This window comes from Eptesicus fuscus, chromosome 10 (genome assembly GCF_027574615.1).
Source record: "Eptesicus fuscus isolate TK198812 chromosome 10, DD_ASM_mEF_20220401, whole genome shotgun sequence".
In the NCBI taxonomy this organism is placed as follows: Eukaryota; Metazoa; Chordata; class Mammalia; order Chiroptera; family Vespertilionidae; genus Eptesicus; species Eptesicus fuscus.
Genome location: NC_072482.1, coordinates 63,845,026 through 63,870,861, shown reverse-complemented (window position 1 = coordinate 63,870,861; position 25,836 = coordinate 63,845,026).

Genomic DNA, 25,836 nt, shown 5'->3' with positions numbered 1-25,836 from the left:
CAGTTGTGCCTGTTAGGTCGGATCAAATGAAAATGTTTATCATCATTACACGTAAGCTTTAATATCTCTACTATTCGTTCATTGTTCTTATTGCTGTTCACACAAAACCCCCAAGCTCAACCAGGCTAGCCTCCCCATCTTCCCTCCTCCCCCAGGCAGCCACACCTGCACTGAGCACATCTGGCATCTAGTGCCCTGACAGGACCTGGAAGTGTCCGTCTCAGGACACCAGTGTCCCAGCTTTTCACTGAAGAATGGATGCTTCTTTGGCTGACCTCATATCTTCTCTATTAAAGAACATTTGGAAGCAAGCTTTGCAATGTGTAACTCGCCTGCTTGGCAATTTTGTTTCTTTCTTAGCCAAGAAGAAACAAGGGGCTCATCAAACTAAATTTGAACCTTCAGCTCCACTTGAAAAATCATGGTGGTTGGTGTAAGAATCAGCAAAGTCTTTGAAGTTCTCTGGCATGAGAGGCAAATTATAATTAGGTTCTTAACTGAAATGTGAGTTTCCTTTTGACTTGTTTGGTATCCTGGGCACAGAGCTCCACCACCAGCATCATGGGTATTTTTGTGTTAAAATGATACATTAGGTTTCATCTTCCTCTCGCTAGGTATGGTTCATCTTTTATGTGAAAAAATGAGGCCCCCCAAAATACAAATCTAGTCTTGAGTCATATATATTCAAGTTACACAAAAATTAAGTGATTATCAGGGAGAAAAAAGCATTTTATTACCCTCAGATTGTGTTTTTATATCCAGTAGAACACCAGCAATGGAGATCTTGTGATCAAATCTGATAGAAGTTCACTAAAAACCTAAATCTTCTTTAATTATCATCAGTTCATAGAAATGGATATTCAGTTGATCAGCATGTATTTATTGAGTGCCTCTGCATTGAAAGGCTCTAAAGAACTGCTGTTGGACTCCGCAGTGATGGCTGCAGTGCTTCCAGAACCCTGGAAGGGAGTGACATTCTTATTGCATGAGATGCGGGCGGAGTTGTAGTGGATCACTCCTTAATGAGAGTCAGCCATCCGCCTCCCCCCACCTCAGCCCCACTCCTGCCCTTGGCCATTGGCCTCACATACTAAGACACTGATTTCCTGTTACACTCACAGACAAATAGAATGATGAGGTGCTCATGAACTTTTAAGTTGAAAAATTCATCACAGTATTGAAATTCAGGCAGTGCAACTTAGTGAGTGATCAACGACTACAATAAGTGATTAGTATTCTTCACTTCTGTGAGGTTACGGAAAGCTGTGCATTAAATAAGAGCATGTGTGGTAAGAACTGCCCTTTCTTTCCTGTAATTGTCCTGCGGTCTTCTGATACCTCTATGCCCTTCACTAGGCCCTGGTTGAGTTGGCCTAGGCTAACTTATCCTGTGTGAGTTTTCTTCCCGGGCACAATCCTCTATACAAAGATAAGCAACATTTTTATGGAAAGGGCCAGATAGTTTAGATTTTGTGAATGTATTAGATTCCTAGGCTGACATAATAAAATACCCCAAGACAATTTCTTTCTGTTGGTGGTTTAAAACAACAGAAATTTATTCTCTCGCCGTTTTGGAGGCTCTGAGGGAGAAATTGTTTCATGCCTCTTTCGAGCTTCCCGTGGTTGCTGGTAATTCTTGGTGTGCCTTGGCTAGTAGATGCTTCACTCTAATTCCAGGCTTTGTCTCCACATGAATTCCTTCCCTCTGTGTCCTCTCCTCTTCGTACCTGTGTGTCCTCTCCTCTTCATACAAGGACACCAGCCATTGAATTTAGGGCCTACCTTAATTTAGTATAATATTATCTTAACTTCACCTACCAAGATCCTATTTCCCAATAAGGCCACATTCTGAGGTTCTGGGTGGACATGAATTTTGGGAAGATACTACTCAACACACGACTGAGGACCATATGGTCACTCTGTTGCCATTAAACTCTGTTGTAGCACATAAGCAGGCACAGACATTACATAAACGAGCGAGTGGGCTGCGTTCCAATAAAATTTTATTTATGGACACTGGCATTTGAATTATATATAATTTTACATGTTGTGAATTATTGTTCTTCTTTTGATTTTTATTCAACAATTTAAAAGACTAGTGTTACTTTGTGGGCCATACAAAAACAGGCAGGTGGTGGGGGACAGCCAGATTTGACCCATGAGCGTAGTCTGCCAACGTCTGCTATATAGTGTTGATGGGCAGAGGTAACTACAGGGAACTTTTTCTTCCTTCTGCTCATAAAAAAAAAAAAGCCAGATTCTGAGAAAACCTGCTTATGATTTGCATCAAGCAATTGTTCGATAGCTTCATGTTTCAGCAGAGAGGAAGCCAGACTGATCAGCAATGATGCCTGTTTGGCAGCATCATTCTTGGTGTGCTTGCCAAAATTTTGGTGAGGATTTTGCTGTCAAGATTAAGAGGTGATGCAGGCTTAAATGAAGAACATGACCTGGAGTCCTTACATTGAAGGATTAGAACATTTCCCTCAGGGGCTCATAGTATTCCCTGAGCCAAATGTTTCAGTATACTTTTGAGGTGATTTTAAATTAAAGGCATTTTGTGACTCAATACTACATGGGGTTCTGGTGAGATACTTTCAATCCCTAGATACTCTTTCAAAGCCAGATATTAAATAATACTCTGCACATTTGAACAAAGTTTATCTTCTAATGCTAAGAGTTGCTAAGTCATCCAGGGGCAAAATAAATCTAAACTCTCTGGCATGTGGTTTCTAATAAAATTTATGTAATATACATTTTTGAGGGTATTGTTAAAGATTGTGATTATATATTTGCTTCTTTCTAATTACAAAACATCATGATCTTTGTAGAAAATTAAAACAGTGCCAAAATGAATAATATAAAGGTGAAAGTTTCTCATGATCTCAATTCCCAGAGATAATTTCTGAGGAGATTTGGAATTTATTTAAAAAACAAATTCCCACCCCATGTAATTGTGAGAGCAAATGAAAAAGTACACTGAACAGATATTTTACATATTTTAAAGACATTTTGGGACAAAGTTCATAAACATAAAGAGCAAAGTATGATTAGATATAAATACCTAACATGCATTAAACTCATGCTATACTGGTAACAGGATATGAAAAAATCATATTTTCTGATCTTAAGGGATTTATCTTTTGTTTTGTTTTTGTTTCCAATAAGCACAGAATGACCCAGTATTGATAACAACTTACATATGTATATAGTAAAATCCTGTTATTCAGAAACTTACGATGTCTTGGGTTTGGCAATGGATATTTTCTACTATACAGAGACTCATTGGATATTCTACCTTCTTTGGTGACATCAACATTTTGATGGGGTTCTTCCATTCATAAATGAGTTCTTGTGAACAGATTTTAGAAAGCTGCCTATCATTTATAGCATTGTTTTGGTATAAAATATGGTCCAACTTCAAAATAACAGGGCCAAAATAACACATATTAGTTGTTGTATTACCTGGCTGGGATTTGAGAAAATTTTGTGAGCTCCATATGATTTAGGGAAGAGTTGATGGCCAGGTTTTCAAGTGGATTTCAGTAATGACTGGTATGCTTTATGCATGTAGCAGCCCAGAACAGAACGGCTGAATTATCACCACACTTAGATGACAGAAATCTTATGTACAGAAGTGGATAGATAATCCTCCACTTATACACAAAAGTGGATAGATAATCTTAACACTTACGATATGCCTGCAAGATGCCAACTTGCTTTATTACTAGTGTCCTAAGGGTAATATGGGTGTTGGAACTAGACATATTTGGCCATGAATCCTAACTTTATTCTCATTATTTATGGCCTTAAGTTACTTAAACTGAGTTTTTACCTGCAAAATGGGAATGAATTGTATCCACTTCATAGGCATGTTGTAAAGGTTAGTGGTAGTTGTGTGTCAAGCACTGAGTCAGTGTCTCACATTTAGAAGAAGTTTAAAAATGGTATTTTTTTTATTGCTACTATTTGAGAGCTCTTTAGATGACCCAATTCAAGCTTCTTGTTTAACAGAAGAAGAAATTGGATTCAGAAGCCTTATTGCTCTTACGTTACTAAGGTAGTTGGCGGAAGGATAACTTTGATATTCTGATCCTTACTCCAGTCTTCTTTCTATCATTCTCTCATTTATTCATTAACTAGTGGCCCGGTACACGGAATTCGTGTACTGGTGGGGGGCGTGGCCTGCAAAGATCGACCGCTGTGGAAGCGCCACTCATCCTGGTCAGCCTGGCAGCACTTCCACTGTGGGAGCACACTGACCACCAGGGGGCAGCTCCTACATTGAGCGTATTCCCCCTGGTGGTCAGTGCACGTCATAGCGACTGGTCGACTGGTCGTCGTTCTGGTCGTTCCACAGTTTGGTCACTGGGCCTTTATTATATAGGATTCTTTATTCATCATTTATTATGTAGCCATTAAGTTCTAGGTATTTTGCTGAACCTGGAGAATAAAATACAGACTATCTTGAGAAGTTTACAGTCTAATAGGAAACAAATGCATAAACATGTAAATTATTGTTCAGTTTCTTAGGTGCTGAAATGAAATTATTTTATATATATTTATAAAAATGGTTGTTAGTGGTCTAACTCAGCTTTGGGGAACCATTAAGGCTTCATAGAGGCATCATATGTGAGTCTAGCCTTGAAGTATGTACTGAAGATTGCAAGGCAGATAAGTGTGTGTGTGTGTGTGTGTGTGTGTGTGTGTGTGTGTGTACTAGTAAAAGTGTGTGTATGATTGGAAGGAGGATGGTGGTGAGGGGTGGTATTTAGATCAGAGAAACAGCCTGTGCAAAAGACTGAAGGTGTTAAAGAGTGTGGCATATCCATGGCAGCTTGGATAGTTTAATGTGGTTTGGGTAGTGGAAAGAGGTAAGACCAGAGGATGCCACACAAAAGAGTTAGTAAGGTAGCACTTCTTTTTCTGAAATGTTGCCATGTGTTGTGTGGTGGCTGGAGTACTAATGGGCATTAGTGTGCATATGGAGATAAATGAGTTCTTGTGAACAGATTTTAGAAAGCTGCCTCTCATTTGTAGCATTGTTTTGGTATAAAATATGGTCCAACTTCAAAATAACAGGGCCAAAATAAACATTTGGGGCCAAATTGTATAAAGAAACTCTATATAATGGTTGACTAACAGATTTTAGAAAGCTGCCTATCATTTGTAGCATTGTTTTGGTATAAAATATGGTCCAACTTCAAAATAACAGGGCCAAAATAAACATTTGGGGCCAAATTGTATAAAGAAACTCTATATAATGGTTGACTTACACAATAAATACTGGTTAAATATTTCTATATAGTGGTCCAGTTATTCTAGAGTTACTTTAGATATAAAATGATAATTTATCCAATTCCATAGAGTGCAATAAAAGTTTATTGACCTGTATTACAATTATACATCTCTGGTCATTAATTCACCATTAGAATCTGATTAATGTTGTTTGGCTCATTTCCCTGGGACTTAGTTCAGATAAGTTTGATTTTGATGGTTGCTAATTGGGCAAGGAAAATAGTCTACTGTCATAACTATGTGTCTTTAATTACACCATACTTTCAAGTTTAGTTGAAATTACATGTCTAGTGCTCAATATTTTACTATCTTTATGTATACCTTATTTGAATAAATACTCCCTATTTTTAAATTATCTCATCCTTGGAAAACAGTATCTGTTTTCAGACTATTACTTTAGGCCTGATATGCTAACAACTATATTTTCACATTCCTTCATATTTTGTTGATTAGGTGATTTGATATTTTTCTTCTTGGTTTTTCATGGAGTTACCATAGGAGCATGTTTGTTGCGTTAAATTGATTCAGAAAATCTTATAGCTTTATGATATCTTTCTGAATATGATCTGGTTGTACAAAGTCTAGGTTTGGTTTTGTTAGAAAAGATTTCTTACTTCCATTCTCTAATGGGTATCAGTTAGGACCATCCACATTCAGAAATAAGGAAATTGTGATAGGCTGGAGGGGGCTGCTCAGAAGTTGGCCATGTTAGGGGCGTGGGCAAGGAAGGTGGAGTAAGGTGTCATTTTGAGAGTTTAGTCGAAGAGAAATGGCAATTAAAGGGACCTCTGATAAAATTTCCGCAATTAGCTTTTTAAAACTTAACCAAACTGCTCTTTACTTCCTCGTTCATCTTTAGGGACTCTAAGTCTTACAGGATTTGCTTTACTCCTTGGTTCCATTAGTCAAGTAACTTTTTTAGATAAAATGATAACTGCACACAAAGACCGTGTTTTGAAGTCTTGGAGGTCCTCTGAGCATAGAAGTACCTATTCCCTAAACAAATCACTGAAGAGATGTTTCTGGAAATTTCTGTAGTGATGGCAACCATTTTAGGCCAAGGCATCGGTGAGCTTATTCTACATAACAAACCACTCTAAAATGTACGGACTTCAGGAAATAACATTTATTGTTTCTCATGTCTCTGGGGGCTGGCTTGGTTGAGGCTGGTTGGATGAGGATGGCCATACCTACTCCCTTGTCTGGGACCTCCTGGGGTGACTTGGATGATCCAGGTGTCTGGAGACTTTCTCCATGTGGCATCATCCAGCAGGCCTGTCTGGGCTTATTCACAATGTCCAGGGGGAAAAGAGGGTGTGTCCCGATGTGCAAGTCTTTTTCAAGTCTCTGCTTGTGTCGTATTTTCAAATATTGTATTGGCCAAAGCAAATCATATAACAAAGCCCAGATTCAAGGGTGAAAATATAAGTCTACCTCCTGATGGGAGGAGCAGCAGAGGGGCATGTAGGTGGGGCTTAGAGAAATCTGTGGTCATTTTGAAACTGATCCCAGTCACTGTAGAAATTTTTCTCTGTGTTCAATTAAAGGTTATAGCAGTGAGCTATGGCTAGTTATGGCTTCAAAAATTACCTATTTACATAAGTATTTACTACACGCTAAGTTTTTTTTTAAGAAAACCTATCAATTTAGAAGATTGACTATAAGAAGGGAAATATGAAAGTTCACTAGCATTACTTCACATTTTACAAAACATGTTCACATAGACTGCTTAAAAAATGTTTTTTAAATACTTTTTTTTTTGGAGAGAGAGGAAAGGAGAGGCAGAGAGAGTGAAACGTCAATGTGAGAGGGAAACATGGATTGGCTGCCTCCTGCATACCCTCTACTGGGGATCGAGCCTGCAATCCAGGCATATGGCCTGACCAGGAATTGAACGGGCAACCTTTCCATGCTCGAAATGATGCCCAACCAACTGAACCACACTGGCCAGGGCTAGATTGCTTTAAAAAAATTTTTTAAAGCCTCTTTGTGAGATAGGAATTAGATCATCATCCTAATTTGATGGATGAGTAAACTGGTGCGTTAAGAATGTTACTTCAAATCGCTTACCTAATTCTTTTCATGGAAAAACGTGTACCCACGCCTCCATGCTGCACCCAGGGTCTCTGGGGGTGTTCCATTGGTCACTTAATGCAGCAAGGGACACATAAAGGTAATTATTAGAGATCTCATAATATTTTTTTTAGCCACACCACTTATACATCATGCTCTCATTCAGTGAAACTTCTGAAGATTCATAGTTTTGTTTTAAGAAAAATGTCTATATAAATGATACTCTCATTAAGAACTTGGTGAATTCTTTTTCTGGAGTTTGTTAATACCTATATTCAGTTGTTTTCACATCATGCTTGCATGTTTACTGAATTGCACAAGAATTGCTGAATTTTGCAAATTTTCCTGGATTCTAAATATTAACAATTTCTGCATCCATTTGCCTTCAAGAAACTGGTTGATCATTCTTATGTTTATATTTTGCACTGTACAGAACTTGTATCCTTTTCACGGGCACAATATATAGCACCAAGGAGAGGTAGATTCTCAAAGATTTCTTCAGTGAGAGATTCACATTCCTGAAACCTGTACTTTCACACAATGATTGGAGAATACCTGTCCTTTGTCATCTACGTTCATTGAGATCATCTCATTCATGGGCTAGGCAGGGGTCCTCAAACTTTTTAAACAGGGGGCCAATTCACTGTCCCTCAGACCTTTGGAGGGCCGGACTATAGTTTAAAAAAAAAAAACAAACAAACTATGAACAAATTCCTATGCACACTGCACATATCTTATTTTGAAATAAAAAAACAAAATGGCAAAAACACCCGGCGGGCCGGATAAATGTCCTCGGCGGGCCGCATGTGGCCCATGGGCCGTAGTTTGAGGATGCCTGGGCTAGTGACTCTGGGCACAGGAGCAGTGTGCAGCCAGCATCTAATGCATTCCTCAGCTCAGTGCTTCCCCTTGGTGAAAAGACCCAAGGAAGCTCTGACTGGTAAATCCCCCTGAACCATTTGGGATGTTGGTTGACCTTGAGCTAGCTGTTTAAAATTCCTTAGTTAACTTACCTTACATACTTGGTGGGAGGTTCAAATGACGTAATCTGGGGGGGGGGGGATCATCCGTAAATCCTTAAAAGCTATAGAAACATGAACTACTAATATAAACATACCTTAACAAAGTACCAGTAAGAGGGCCCAACATAGTGATTTTAAATTCTTAATTATCAGGTTTATAAAAATTTAAGGATTTTTGAAATCACTCTCTGTACCATTCCAATATTGTTAGGCTCAACAAGACAGGAGAAATATCAGAGTCTGGGAGCAATCATCACTGTTCTTGACTGCACGAAGCCAGGAAATTAGTCTAGTGGTGAAATTTTTATGGTTAACCTCTCGTCCCCATTACGGTGTCTTACCCCAAAAGAGAATGGAGAGGGCCTACAGAATCTCGTCAGGGGTCCAGTCAAGAGGCAATTAACATTCCTACCTGGCCATTCTCTGGTTGCTCCTTTCACACTGCACAGTACATAGACCCCCCTCCTCACCCTTAATCTGGATTCTTTTAGTGAGTCCCAATTATATTCATGGCTCTGGCTTTCAGGCTGAGGTAACCTTTATGGCCAATTTATGGGCTATTTTCAAAGAAATTTCCTAGTGTGTTACAGGGATTTTATTTACTTTCACAAGACCTCATCAATGCATTCATTATAAAGAACCATATTGGTTTGCTTTTCTCCTCTTCCCTCCATGCTGCCACCTCTACAGGAAATTACTCTGCAGGCAGAGACTTCACGCAGAGAAAAGATGTCTTCTTATTCAGTGGAAGCAATTTCTGTCTTATGTGTTACTTCGACTGTCATAACATTCTCAGGCATGAACTTCACTCTCTTGATTAATATTTATAACCTCCTTTTTAGGCACCTGTAATGTCAGTGCCTGTGGGGGTGGGAAGCTCAGTACATGGCAGGCAGGAGAGTTGATAAAGTCTGTAAATACATCAAGAGACCGAGGTCGTAGAGAGGTCTCACTGTCAAAGGAAGCCCCGGGACTAATCCCGGCTACTCCAATGAGTCCTACTCAGAGGTGGCAAGACACACTGGACATGGGGCAGAGACCCTGGCCCCTTGCTGCTGTGTCTGCTTGTTGCTGGTTGGCTGTGTGACTTTGGGCCATTCCCTGATGTTTGATGCCTTTATTTCCCCGACTGGACCAACCGAGTGACTGCTACATGGGCTTGTGATACATAGGACAAATGGCAGGCTGCAAAGCTGCCTTCAAGACATTCTCCTGCTCTCGGAAAAGTTAAGACTAGAGCATTTTTCTCCCTCCAGAAAGAAAAGACTTCCAGGAGCAGTGTAGAGTGAAAGGCACTGGAAAGGCATCTCTCTGTACTGACCACTCCTGGAACGACATAACAATATGATGTCCCTCTAGTAGATCATGATACAGGATCTGGGCAGACTTGAAGATTAAAGAAAAAGAAAGGCTGGGATGTCTAGGTATTTGGATTGAGAATTGCTCATGAGCCATTTGCATAAGCTTTTCTGATCTTTGTCTTAAGTTAGTGGATAAATTTAAAAAAATGATTTTCTCGTCATTAAGTCACAATGTGTTTTTTTAAATATATATATATATATATATATATATATATATATATATATATATATAAAATTGATTTCAGAGAAGAAGGGAGAGGTAGAGAGAGATAGAAACATCAGTGGTGAGAGAGAATCCTTGATCAGCTGCCTCCTGCACACCCCACACTAGGGACCAAGCCTACAACCCGGCCATGTGCCCTTGACCGGAATCAAACCCGGGACCCTTCAGTTGGCAGGCCAACGCTCTATCCACTGAGCCAAACCAGCTAGGGCAGTGGGTAATTTTTGATAAGTCACCTTGTACTTTGAGTCCATATGATTCATTTATATACTTATTTATCCAATCAACACATTTTCTTGGAAAATCTAGTGTGTTTAAGATAACAGAGAATGCTATCCAAATTTTAGGGTTCAGGTCAAATGCTGCCTTCTCCATGAATTCTTTTTCTGATACCCTCAGTTCCAGGTAATCCTTTTTTGCTATGGGGTCCTACTTTCTAACTTTCTCATAGTACTTATCACATGCTGATATGTATTAATGTTGTGCACATGTTTATTTCCTATACTATAGCTCTTATTTCTTAAATACCTAAACTGCCTAGCACATCCCCGTATACTTTACAGATACTTGATAAATATGGAATAGACATATAGAAAAATGACAATAGTATAAGACGATATATGTTATGAGAACAGAGGGGTGGTACATGTAATAGACTCTCAGGGAATTAAGAGAAGATGGACTGATGAGCAGGAATGCCACTTGGAAGTATTCAGAGTGGTAATGGGTAGAGAGAGATAGGGGGTGAAGGCATTCCAGGTAGAGGGAAAACATTAGCAGCTGGCACCCATGGAAAATAATATAGCTCTGGGGAGTCAGCAGTAAATAGCCACTAGAGAATGGGGCACTTCGGATACCAAACTAAGGCAATCAGATTCTCCCGAAAGCAAATTTTTGAGCAAGGAAGTGAGAAGATCAAAGAGATCATTGGGGGAGATTCCTCAGGTAATGGTATGCAAAGTAGTGAGACAGCCTAGAGATGGGGCGGGGATGGGGGGAGGGTGATTAATTAGTTACTCGTGCAAAGGTATGTGAGCATCTTGGCTGAGATATAAAGGCATGAGGCAGTGAGATTAGAGCAGAAGAGGGGAATCCAGACACTACCTACGAAGAAAGGATCAATAGGATGATGTGACTGAATTTGAGAATAAAGAAAAGGGTGGAATGAAAATGAACTCCAAGGTCTTGTGTTTGGATGACTTTGAAAATAGTAATATCATTTATGAAAACAGGAAAATCAATTTTGGAGGGAAAACAAGGCACTCAGCTTTGGACATTTTGGCTTGAGGAATGCACTGGAATATATGGGTGTGGGGAGGCAGGGGTTAAGCACTTTGTTAAAAGTTCAGAACTGGAGCTTAGGAGCGAGGTCAGAGGTTAGGAAGTAAATACAGATAAAATAGAGTTGTCGGGCTACTCTACTTGCCTTTGTTGTAAACTCCTTGATGGCAGGACCAAGTCCTATTTGTTTCTGCCACCTGTCTGTACCTGTAAAGTACTCAGCACATAGTAGGCATTTTGTGAACCACTTTTCTTGAAAACTACCTAAAATGATATGCAACTGTATGTTTCCTGTGGCTGTGATTGAGGTACAGAGCACTTAAATGTGAAATTCATGGACCAGTAAAATATTTAGGCAACAGTCTCAGTCTTCTCTCTCTCCAGGGAATATTTTATTAGTACAAATTACCAAATTAAAATTTATCATTTATTTTCATTTCTCGATGATAAATTAAAGGGCTTTAAGCCTGTTACAGATTGGATGCCTCAGTTCATTGGTATTTTGTACTTGATGACTTCTCAGGTCCCTTAAAATTCTAAGAAATCTATTTCTCTATGTCAGGCCCAAGTTAAAAAAAAATACACAACACAACTAAATCAAGCTACTACGCCTTGAAATATTGAGACTGTGTATTCCACCAAACATCTCTATTCTCCCACCCCCCACATATTTCTCTGTAAATAAACCAGCACTGAGAAATAAGGCTACGTCTGGTGAAAAGGTATTTTTGGGTTCCATTCTGTAGCTTCTTAATCTGCTTCTCCCCTGCGAGCCTGGGAGAGCTCAAGCAACGCATCTCTCCAAGTGTGGAGGGAAGAAGTCAGCTCCCTGCAGCCCCGTCAGTTCTCAGCGGTGCTGGACCGATGCCTGGTTGCTCCTGGAGAATTGTGCGGCCGCCAGCGCAGCTGCGCTCCTAGTTACGGGGTGACCAAGAAAGTCCCTTTCTATGCACTGATTTTCCAGCCCGTAGACATTGAGGCACCAGGATGCTGTAGGGATTTGGGAGGCACTCTGCCCTACAAATATGGCCTTTCCAAAGTTGCCCCCTCCTCCTCACTCTAGCCTAGCCCACGGTTTACCCTGTAACATAGCAGAGAGAATGCACGGCTAAGTCTTTTCTCTCTTCAAGAGGGGGACACTCACCCCTGCCGAAGTGCAGAAACACAGAGGAGGGTGAGATGATAGAAAAGGGCCTCCCGGCGTTTCCTTCAGAGGCTGGAGGTAGAGCCGGGATTGGGAGAGAGCAGGAGCTCTGCCACTGCTTAGCTGTGTGATGCTTTCAAGTTACTCCACCACTCTGGGCCTCAACCTCCTCTTTGCAAAATGAGGGCATCCAGCTAGACCCAACTGGGTAGTCTCTAAAGTCTTCTTCTTCCCCTAAAATTCTACTTTTTAAAAATTTCATGGGGTGAAAGAGAATAAACACTCCCAGTTAGTCTTATCATAATCCAATTGGAATACTGCATAATGTTCAGCTCACAGATAAAATTGATCCTGACATTTCTCTTACCTTCAGGAATCTACAGTCTTGAACTAGGGTTCATTAATTGGTCAGATTCTGAGGAGGTAACATCTAGGTTGAGCTTCTGGTTTATGCTGACCTTGGACAAGCAAGGGCTCCCAGCCTGAAGGACTGCGGTACAGTATGAAAGCCATTTGCTGATTAAACTATCCCATCCACCTCTGCTTCTGGTTATTAGGGGGGGGGGGGGTGCTGTCAGTTACCATTGTGAGTGAGAAGTGGAGTCCATGTAGATACTTGGCAAGGGTTGGCTTCTATATGGTCATGTGCGTTGTTTGTGCTGACATCCCATAATATCCCCAGGCAGTTTAATTCTGTGGTGGAACCAACTTGAATAATTAAACAAAGCAAAGATTTGACAACACTGTACTTATGGTACAACACAGCTGTGATTCCATGAGCTCAGCGGGGAGAAGGGATTGGGGGCATCTGTCATAGAAAAAGCATGATTTCTAACAAATAACAATTTAGCAGAGATCCAAAGCGCTACAGAACAGAGGGTGTAAAGAGTACGGCCGGTCAGGAGGGAATGGGTCATGGTGTCTCGCTGGGGGTTGTTAAAGGGTTTGGCTGATCACGTCGGCTTGGTCACAAACATCTTATGAGATGAAACTCCATGCCAGAGGTGGGGTGTCATACATTCCTCTCCCTCTATAAACACTTTTACTAACTGGTTTATAGATGATCAGTAAGTAAACAGCTGGGGAAGAAAAGAACACACTCGGGAACAACTGAAAATTCGATACCTTTTTTTTTCTTGTTTGTGATAACCCTAAAGACTGAAAAAGCCTACAGTCTTTGGCTATCATTAGAACAGAAATTTGTATATTTAAAGATTTCTTCTACCTCTATCGATTGGGTAAGGCTTTAACAAAAATTAAATGATTCTTAAGTAACTAATTTTCTGACCCTAGACTCTGAGATCTCCATTGAGAAAGGACCCTCTTTTATTTTATCCTGAATGTGATGGCTCTTTGTGTTTCCGAGTAGCACAGGGGCTGCTTTTCAATGGCTGTTTCCTCCCCAGTCACAGAGTCCTGCAGAAGCCACTTGTAGCGCCAGCCTGATCTGCCCAGCAAGTGAGAACCTGAGCATGGGGGGATGATCCCCCTGCACTGTATTTCTGCAGAGCAGGAATGACCCTGTCTTAATGTTAAATGCCTTTGAACTGTGGGGCTTAGCAACATAAAGAGGTCAGCATGTGATTCTAAAAAGCAGTAATATTCACATGTGATTTGCATGCTTTCACTTCAGAAATCTCCAAGAAATGTTGTTGCTGTCATGTTTTTGTTTTGTGATTAAAGGCACTGCAATTACAGTTGTGTTTTTTTTTCAAAAAATCAACTTAGCCCAGCCTCGGGGGCTCAGTGGTTGAGCGTCGACCTATGAATCAGGAGGTCACGGTTCGATTCCTAGTCAGGCCATATGCCCATGTTGCGGCCTTGATTTCTCTCTCATCATTGATGTTTCTCTCTCTCTCTCCCCCTCTCCCTTCCTCTCTGAAATCAATAAAAAATTTTTTTTGGGGAAAAAAATCCATTTCGCATTCATTTTTTTCTCATTTTTAACATGGGCAGTTCATGTAGCTTATCATCACAATAAACTTTTAAAATGACGTATTTCATATATTAAGGAAGATATGTGAAAACGTATTAAACATTGATTTTTTAAAAAACTTTAAAATCTTCGTTTGGATCTGGGCTATCTTAGCGCTGATTATTTTCCCCTTCTGTCTCCATTTATTTTTCCCTTCTCGACTCCTGACTCCTCTTTTGGACACGCGATTTCACCATCCACACCTCTTTTCCTTGCAGTTTCTTCACTCTACGGCATCTTCCTCCGGACTGATGATCACAGCACCATCCAGACCTCTGTCCGGAGCTCCAGTTCCTCCTGCAGACTTCTGGTGTCCCTGCTGTCCAACAGCTGCCTGGCAGGTCAGTCTACGCTGTCCCAATCATTTTCTCCAGAAAGTTCTGCCTTCACTCAGTTCCCACCATCGGCTGCCCTCCTCAAAATGCTGCCCTGTGTTCCCGCGTGGCCAGTTCCAGAACTTCGGCATTTCTGTGCCCCTGACGGCTCACCTTTCCATTCTTCCTTATCTCATGCCTGTGTATTTTCACTTGATCTCCTTGTCTGAAGTTTCTCAACTTTGATCACTACAAAATATTTCAGAAAAAAAATTCTTTACTTTCTAGTGTGTTTGCAACCCCTTTGCTTCAAATTCTTTCATCAGATTTTTCTCATCTTTAGCTTTACCTTTAATTTATCCATATATAGTAATTTTTAGGGCAAAGCTCCCAGACTCCCATAACTTAATTTTCATCATTGTATGCTACTTGTACGTTTTCCATAAAGCCTTGCCCGTTCTCAGTCACATTCATCCCACAGGCTTACTTCTACATGTGCTTAACATTTTATCCTCTGTTCCTGCTTTCTCTTCTTTGCCAACCTGTTCCTCCTGTTTGGGGTAATGGTTTAGAGCAGTGGTCGGCAAACTCTTTAGTCAACAGAGCCAAATATCAACAGTACAATGATTGAAATTTCTTTTGAGAGCCAAATTTTTTAAACTTAAACTTCTTCTAACGCTACTTCTTCAAAATAGACTTGCCCAGGCCGTGATATTTTGTGGAAGAGCCACACTCAAGGGGCCAAAGAGCCGCGTGTGGCTCGCGAGCCTCAGTTTGCTGACCATGGGTTTTGAGCGTGGGTGCTGGGGCCAGACTGCTTAGGTTCAAATTCTAGCTCTGTCTTTACTAGGTAAGATTGTTGTGAGAACTGAATGAGTCAAAATACATAGAGTGCTTAGAATGAATCTTAACAGTGAGCACTAAAGTGTGAGTTCTGGTCATTCACACACATTCAGTGCTTCACTGGCCTTCACATTGAAATTGGATCATACTGTGCCTAAGGCCATCTCTCTCATTCTTTCTTCTAAGGATCTAACACAAACTTCTGCACCTAAAGGTTTGGTTGTTGAAATAACCCAGACAATGGGAGAGAACAGAATTGTATGGATCTGGGACTTCACTGTCATATGTCATATGTCTTATACTGTGTCCCTACCCCTAAAGAAGGTTTTACGTATGGTAAACACTCCTAAAGTATTTGTCAAATAAATTAATTAATGAAGTAAATTGTTAAATTTCCCAAAGTTTAACCCAGGGTCCTCTTGGGTCACAATAAAATATATCTTATTTTGTAATTTAAAGTATTTTTTCTTATTACCAAAACTATATATGTATATTCTTATACAAAATATTGGACATATAATATGTAGAATATTTGATAAGTGTATATATCATAAAAATAATCTTCAGACTTTTTTCTGCTCATGAATGTGTAGATCTTTTAAAAAATGTATAGTTAAAAAAACTACTGGATCATACTGTACATACATTTTTTCAAAATATTTCATATAATTTATTTGAAAAGATGCTGAATATGTTCCCAAGTACAATTTTTAAAAGTTATTCAGCCCTAGCTCAGTGGTTAGAGCATTGGCCCTAGCACCAAGGATAGGTCTTGAGTTCAATTCCTGGTCAAGGGCACTATCTGAGTTGCAGCTTGATCCCATGCCCTAGTCAGAGGGAGCTAATCAATGTGTCTCACATAGATTTCTCTCTCTCTCTCTCTATCTCTCTCTCTCTCTCTCTTTCCCTCCCTCCCTTCATCCCTCCCTCCCTTCCCTCCCTCCCTTCTACTCTCTCTAAAAAATCAATGGAAAAATATCCTTGGGTGAGGATTAACAATAAAAAAAAAAAGTTGTTCAGAGGAGGAACCAAGATGGTGGCAAAGTTAAACAACTAAACTGCTGCCTCGCACAGCAATTTCAAAAATACAACTAAAAAACAAAACGTCTACCACCCAGAACCCCGGGAAAGCTGGTTGAGTGGTAGATTTACAACTAAGAAGAGAAGGGAGTGCAAACGCTGGAGAGCTGAGGTACGGAGGCGCGCGCGAAGCGGGCTGGCAGCGGGCGACGGGGTGCGCGGCTTTTCTTCAAACCGAAGGGAGACAAACTCCCGATCACTCTGAACTCCAGTTTCTGGGGACACGCGGGGGACCCAGATGCCTACGGGGAGAAGCCGGACTCTCGGCCATTGGTCGGAGAGTGAGAGTGACTTTTCTGCAGAGGTGCGCCCAGCAATCAGGGTTTGCTGCGCTGGAGCGCGGGACACGGGGACTTGGAAATGCGGAAAGGCAGAAACGGCTGAAGGCAGCCATGGCCGTTGGCCACACCCCAGCCTAGTGACACCCTGAGACCCCGCCCTACACATTCTACAAACCTGCCCAGGCTCCACACAGCGGCTTTTACATATAAATGGCTTGTTTTGTGGCAGCTCAACCAAATTAATTGCAGCTCCAGTCAGACTGCTCCAAAACCGCCCAAGCAAAGAGGAGAAAACTGTAGCTCTTGCTGTAGCTCCTGCTGGGAGGCCTCAGACCTGCACCCCATTGGAGATCCAGACACTAGGGTATCTAGTGGTCGGTGTGGACGACACCAGATTTCAACCACTCTCATAAGGAACACATTCAAGAGGCAGACTCAGTAAGCACCAAAGCCCTACTGTGTCTCCAGCACAGCAATTCTTCTGTTATAGACACAGCAGGTCCTCACAGCCAATTGGCCTGGAGGTCAATTCCTCCCAGTGTACCAATAGCAATCAAGGCTTTTAACTACACCAAGACTTTCCACTCAGCCCACAAAGGGGTGTACCAAGAGCGACCACCTAGAGTGATTGGGGAAGCTGAGCTACCGGCCCCTATAGGTCACTGACCACACAAAGCCACTCCATCAACACAGGGAGGCAGCCAAAATGTGGAGACACCAAAGTATGTCACGAGTAGGAGAGATGGAGGAAAGCAAACTAATGGACGACACAGTGTTCAGAACCACATTTATAAGGTTACTCAAGAATCTTCTAAAAACCGCTGAGAAAATTGAAGAGACCTTCAAGGACCTTAATGAGAATACCAAAAAAATGGAAAAGGACCAGTCAGAAATTATGCATACACTGTCTGAAATAAAGAATATACAGACACTCAACTGTAGACCACCGTACTCGAAGAGTCAAACCAAAGATCTGGAATATGAGGAAGAAAAAAACACCCAACCAGAGAGGTGGAAAGAAAGAAGAATCCAAAAGTGTGAGGATAGTGTAAGGAGCCTCTGGGATGGCTTTAAGCGTACCAATATCCGAATTTTTGGGGTGCCAGAAGAAGAGAGAGAGCAAGATACTGAAAACCTGTTTGAAGAAATAATGACAGAAAACTTCCCCCACCTGGTGAAAGAAATAGACTTACAAGTTCAGGAAGAACAGAGAACCCCAAACAAAAAGAATCCAAAGAGGACCACACCAAGACACATCATAATTAAAATGCCAAGGGCAAAAGACAAAGAGAGAATCTTACAAGCAGCAAGAGAAAAACAGTTAGTTACCTACAAGGGAGCACCCATACGATTGTCAGCTGATTTCTCAACAGAAACTATGCAGGCCAGATGGGAGTAGCAAGAAATATTCAAAGTGATGAATAGCAAGAACCTACAACCAAGACTACTCTACCCAGCAAAGTTATCATTCAGAATTGAAGGGCAGATAAAGAGCTTCACAGATAAGAAAAAGCTAAAGGAGTTCATCACCACCAAACCAGTATTATATGAAATGCTGAAAGATATTCTTTAAAAAGAGGAAAAAGAAGAAAAAAGTAAAGATAAAAATTATGAACAACAAATACATATCTATCAACAAGTGATCCTAAAAATCAAATGAATTAAAAATCTGAGGAACAGAATAAACTGGTGAACATAATAGAATCAGAGGCATAGAATAGGAGTGGATTGATAATTCTCAGGGGGAATGGGGTGTCTGTGTGGGGGGGTACGGGAAGAGACTGGACAAAAATCATACACCTATGGATAAGGACAACAGAGGGGAGGTAAGGGCAGAGGGGGGGTGGGAACTTGGTGGTGGGGAGATATGGGGGGAAAAAAGGAGAAACAATTGTAATAATCTGAACAATAAAGATTTATTTAAAAAAAAAGTTGTTCAGGTCCTAAACATTGTATCTAATATTTTATAAACTCTATTATTTTGTTTATTTAAAACTGTAGTGTGGACTGGATGTCTACTCTATAATGAACACCAAAAGTGCATTAAAAAGACCATCACGTTTTTGTTTTCTTCTTCTTCTTATACATGACTATTTCAATCTCACTTTCTTATACCTACTTTGAAATGTTACAATTTTAAAATGCAGTTTCCAAGAAGGGTAGGTCTAACTCTGGAGTGCTAATATTAGAACATATTAGCATTCCAGAAAATATGCTTAATAACTTTGCTTTACTCTACCACTTTGCTTTTCCTTTCAGGTTGATTTCATTATATTTTATTTACATGAATTTACAGCTGAAAGTTTTCATCGATTTTAGAACAAATATGGAAATTAAGGGTGTAATAATAGAGCATAAAGTTGATGCACACACAGGCAGATGTTTTCAAGAAGATCAAAAGCGTTTTTTTCTCTTCAGCAACTGTACAATTCATCTGTATTAGGGGCCTCAGCACTAGCTCTCTCTCCCTCTTAGTAGGTGTCAGGAGAGTAAGGACACTGCTGCTTCTTTCAAATTTCATTTTTGTTTACAGAGGAATCTCAGTTTTAAAGGTCAGTGCAATGTCAAAATGGCTCGGCAAAAGGGCACAACAAATTGACAGAAAAATGAGAATGGTCTAAGCAAGAAGTCACCCATGTACATTGTAAATGGGATAAAGGTAACAGAAAATAAGAAACAGGTGGTGACTCGGACACTGAGCGCATACCTATGTCTGGCATTGTGCGGGCCTGGAGCGGACCGCGTCTGTGTTGTGAACCAGGAAGTCTCAGGTTGTCAATATTTACAAACCACCAACCTCTTCTCCCCGTTGCCATGGAAATGAAAACACAAGGTGAACAACAATTTAAAAATGAACATGAACTTCAGTTTCAGGTGTATGAAGTACTATGGATAATGAATTATAGTTAAAGGTTCTCTTTTTAAAATTTAGTTTAAAACAACAAGATTTTTGATTCTTGATTTCTCTGAAACAGTGTAGAAGGTAAATGTTTAACAAAGGCTCAAGGTATAAGGAATACATTTCAGGTAGGACCTATAAGTGACATTTATATAAATATCCAATTTATTTACAAATTTAACTGATCTTTGAGTTCAAAAGATAAGGTTATAGAAGAAGAAGTAATAATACTGATGAATCTTATTAAGAGTTATTGGTGTAATTTAGTTATGTTAGAGACAATAATATTTAATAAAATAACAGATATAACTCATACTGCAGACATGGACAGTTTCTATAGGTTCCCAACACTAACCTATACCTTTAGATAATGTATTTAACTAGAGGCCCGATGCATGAAATTCATGCACTGGATGGGGGGTCCCTCAGCCCAGCCTGCACCCTCCCCAATCCGGGACCCCTCAGGGGATGTCCGACTGTGGGACCAGCAGTAGGACATCCCTCTCTCAATCCGGGACTATTGGCTCCTAACTGCTCACCTCCCTGCCTGCCTGATTGCCCCCTAACTGCTCCCCTGCTGGCCTGATTATCCCTAACTGCTCCCCTGCCTGCCTGATCACCCCTAACCACTTCTGCCTCAGCCTCCGCCACCATGGCTTTGTCTGGAAGGATGTCCGGAATGATGTCAGGAAGGTCGTTCCGTCTAATTAGCATATTATGCTTTTATTAGTATAGATGTTATTACATGTAATGTATATGTTATTGTATATAATATTGATTATTATATTTATATGATAACATATACATGGTAGAGCAAAAGTAGGTTTATAGCTGTCTGTGAAACAGTTTATTCTTGTGTTATTGATTATTAATTATTGTATTAATTTTCATATGAACAACTATAAACCTACTTTTGCCTCACCCTGTATACCATATAGAGAACATAATAATAATATAATTATATTATATAAAGTATATAATAATCATATTATTACATTCATACTTACATCATTATATATTTTATGTATAGCATAATTAATAAAATGTTAGATTAATAATTTAAATGTATAATAATGTAATTATTAATGTAATATAATAAAATATACAATATATGTAATATTTAACATAATATATTGTATTATTTATGAAATAATACTAGTATATAAAAAATAGTATATAATATAACTTCCTTATAAAAGTTTTAATCATTGTGGAATATTTTCTTAAGCCAATGATTTAGATCATGCTCAGGTCAGAGATATTTCATTATTCCAAAAGTGGTTCTGTCATTTTTAGTGTTCCAGCAATGTCTCCATCACTCCTCACAGAAAAGTTCATGCTTGTGACGCTAAATCTTATTTCCTTCGAGTTTGACTCCTAAATGAGTAATGTCTACAGAGAAGCACAATCTGAAAGGACATGCAACTTCGGCGGTCAGTTTCATTTCTCCCTCCCTTTAAATTTATCTCTGGCTTATGCAACAGCAACAGCATGGAGTAATTTCTAAACGATTTACTTGGGAAAGATACTAATTTTCCAACAGACTTTTCATGTATCAGAAGGTCCTTGGTAATTAAGTCTTATCTATTTCTTTTTCTTTCTCCCTGCCCCCGTTTGGTAAAAGTTATAAATTGTTCCATTGACCTTGAACATTTTGTTCTCATCCTTTGAAGAAAGGCAGAGGTACAAAATAATGTTTTTCAAGGTACTGTGTTACAAAAGAAAAAGAGTGCCTGTTACCCATGTTCCAGATAATAATACTTCTCAGGCTTCCAATTTAGGAATGCGCAGATAACTAGACTATAAAAGCTAGGTGGAAAGACTTTTAATGATAATATCAAAACCCTTTGATTTACTAGAACTAGAAGAGACTTAAGATGTCACTTAGTTATTCTCTGAACCTAAACAAAATATCAAACAAAAAATTTTCAATAAAGAAATATGATATAGAAGTTCAGTGCAAAAATTTGTGAAAAATAACAAATACTTTGATGCACTCTATCCAGCTTAAAATGTAAAACATTACCCTAATCAATGTATTGCTTTATTTTATGTTTTTTTCAACTTAATATAAATGGGAATCATAACTTTAAAAAAAGTGTCATTAGCAATGTTTAAGTTCTCACTGTTCCATGTCCTTGCTGACACTCAACACTGATGAACTTGAACATTTTGCTTTCCTATGGAGGTAACCACAATATCCTGACTTTAAAAATAATCATGTCTTTATTTATTTATTTTTTAGTTTGAACCCCTAGACATGCCATCCTAAATTATGTAGTTTAGCCCTAGCTGATTTGGCTCAGTGGCTAGAGTGTCAGCCTGTGGACCAAAAGGTCTTGGGTTCGATTCTGGTCAAGGGAACATACCTTGGTTGCACCAATCCATGTGTTTCTCTCACATTCATGTTTCTCTCTCTCTTTCCTTCTCTCTTCCACTCTCTTTAAAAATCAATGGAAAAATATCCTCAGGTGAGGATTAATAATAATAATAATAATAATAATAATAATGTAGTTTAGTTTTACCTCTTTTGAACTTTATATTAATGTGTCTTACTATATGTATTCTGCTGCAATGTTCCTTATGTTTGTGGGAGTCATCCATGTTATAATGGTATCTTTTTAAAAAAATTAGACTTTTCTAACATGTTGTTTCTAGAGCTTAGAAACTTAATTGGTTTTTGCCTGTTGTTTTTTGTATAGCGACTTTACAGAATTTTTTACTATGGCTAATAATTTGTCTCTAGATTATTTTGAGTTTTTTTGATGTAAGAGTGTATCATTAGCAAGTTATAAAAGTTTAGTTTTCCCATTCCAATCCTTATGCTTTTTATATGTATTCAATGATTTCATTCATTTTTGCTTTGCTGTGCTGGTTAGGACCTCCAGTACAATTTTTGAATAGATTTAAATTCATTAAATTTACTCAAGTATTTTTTATACATTTGTTGAGATAATCATATAATTTTTTCCTTAATCTGATAATGTGGATACATTAAAATTTTAAATGTTAAACTACTTGTTTTCCTGTGGTGAATCCAACTTGATCTTTATATAATACCTTTTTCTATACATTGTTGGGAGCAAATTTATAGTGAAGCTAAAAATGTTTAAGCACTAGGACCCCATGCTTGCACAAACCCTTTCTAACACCCATCAATCTATATGTATATTCCTGTTCCCAAATGACACCACATTTATTTTAGTCTAGGATTATAAAATTATAAGATGTCAGGTTAGGCCAAGATTTATCTCATTCTTTTTTCAAAAATTTATTGGTTATTTGATTACATATTTGCTTTCAGCCAGCTCAATTTCTTTGTCAAGAGCCAGTGGGTTTTTGACTGAGTTTATACTAAATTTATGTTTTGATCTGGGGACAGCTGACATCTATACATCCTAGACATGTTAAAGTAACAGAAACTAGATTTACCCCCTTGTCTTAAACACGTAAAAGCAGGGCAAAATGTATGAAACAAAGATTTTCAGGTTTTCAACACAGGCCTGTGACCACTGAGAGATGGAAAATAAAGGAGGAGGACCCTACAAAGGCCTCAGTTTGCTGCCAGAAAGAATTTGGGGGAGGACCCAAATAGAGTATGGTAAGTTCCTTGAATGCAGGGTGCTGAGCTCAGAATAAAATAAAAACTCCTTCAAACATACAAAAGCTGAAATAATTTATTACCAGCCAACTTGCACTATAAGAAATGTTCATGGAAGCCCTTCAGACAGAAAGAAATGATACTAGATGTAAATCTGGATCAACACAAGGAATGAAGAACACCAGAAAGAGGAAATAGACACATAAATATAAACGACATTTTAACAAATCCCTCTAAGTGATTACTGAATATTTAAAGCTAAAATAATAACACCATGTTGTGGACTTTATAATAACAGCATACAAGGATCACACAATATATGAAACAACAGCACAGAGGCTGAGAGAGGAAATAGAATGTACACTGTTGGGAGGCTTTCATACTAATTGTGAAGTGCTGTACAACATGGAGCCTTCTTTTTCAGAATCTCTGCTTACTTTTGTATTTTTTCATGTTTTCTTTTATGACTTTCATAAATAGATTAATTTTTCATATGCCTTAACAGTTTACATCAAATTCATTTTTGATTCAACTTTAATTTTTATCAAATGAATACATGTACATAATTTGAGTGATATGATATTACAGAAACAGCATTCTTCCAACTTTCTCTATCTTTTTTTTTTCTATTCCACTGTGACAAGTATTTTCCAATCCTTAATTTACAGTTGACCTTTGACCAGTGCAGAGGTTAAGGGCATTGATCCCCCTTGCAGTCGAAAATCCAAGTATAGCTTTTGACTTCCCCAAAATTTAGTTGTTCCTTGGTTTCTGCGGGAGATTGCTTTCAGGATCTTGGCACAGATAACAAAATCCACAGATGCTCAAGTCTCCTATACAAAATGCTGTGGATCAGTGCATACAGTTGGCCTTCCTTATCCACAGACTCTCAACTGCAGATTAAAAACAATACAGGTATATTTTTTTAATTGCCTCTGCCGTCAATCTGGGGAGTCCTTTGAACTCTTCCTTTTCTTTCATCCATGTTTTTTGGAATCTCAAGTCTTCCTCTTTTTTTAATTTTATTTTATTGATTTTCTACAGAGAGGAAGAGAGAGGGATAGAGAGCTAGAAACATCGATGAGAGAGAAACATCGATCAGCTGCCTCCTGCACACCCCGCAATGGGGCTGTGCCTGCAACCAAGGTACATGCCCTTGACCGGAATCGAACCTGGGACCCTTCAGTCTGCAGGCCGACGCTCTATCCACTGAGCCAAACCGGTTTTGGCAAGTCTTCCTCTTTTTTATTTTATTCCCTTGTTTTGGTGGAACACATTCTTCAGTAGCTTTCTTAGAAAGACTCGCAGAAAGTAAAGTTTTTGAGACCCCAAATGTCTGAAATGTGTCACCCTAGATATGATTTGTAATTTGGCTGAGTTTAGGTATTTATGTTAAAAATATTTTTTTCCTAAAAAATTTGAAGATATTTCTCTTTAATAACTTGTTAAAATGTTACTGTTGGAAATTCAATGCCATTTTTATGTAACCTGTTTTCCTTTCTGGAAGCTTATAGAATCTTCTGTTTGTCCTGGGTGCTCTAAAAATTTCACAGTGATGTGCCTTGGTGTGGCCTCTGTATTTTAAAACTAAATAGGAAGTCCATGTTTATTACTTCTGGAAATTTTCTTATATTATTCAATAATGTCCTCCATGCCATTTTCTCTGAGATTTCTCTTTAGAATTCCTATTATTCAGATACCAGACCCTGTGGATTAATTTTTTTTTTTTCTCCACTATTTTCAACCTTTTTTTTTTTTTTTTTTTTTGCGGAGGGTGGGGGCAGCGAAGATTTTCTTAGCTTTATCTTCCAACCTTTCTCTTGTTTTTGATTTGTTCTAGTTCTCATACATATTTTTAAGTTTCCAGAGCTCTATTATGTTCTCTGAATGTTGCCTTTCTTCCTCCCTTCCTCCCTCCTTTCCTTCCTATCTATAGTTTTTAAAATCTCTTTATTTCTTTTTCAGCTTTTTGCGTTTGTCCTATGTGCTTGTTCATTTCGATCTTGTTAGAAGTTTTAACCAAAATGTCTAAGGGTCCTTGACCGTTCATTCATATTATGAGTGAGTCATCAAAAAACTAATTGGAATGTCTGGGAACATGGGTTTTACCATTATGATTTTAGAAGTCTATGCTTTAGAAGTCTAGTAGGTCCTTTACAACAAGTTTATTTAATAAAATTTCTTTCCATTACTAGCTTGCTGAAATAAAATTTTAAAAAAGGAATAGATTTTTTTATTTCAACAATGCTTCTTGGCATCTATTGAAATCATCACATATTCTTTAACCTTTACTCTGTTAATGTTTTTTATAATGTTAGGGTTTCTTTCTTTTTTAAAAATTTCTTTACTGATTAAGGTATTACATCTGTGTCCTTATTCCCCCCATTTCCCCCCCACCCTTCCACTCATGCCCTCACCCCCCTGTTGTCTGTGTTCACTGG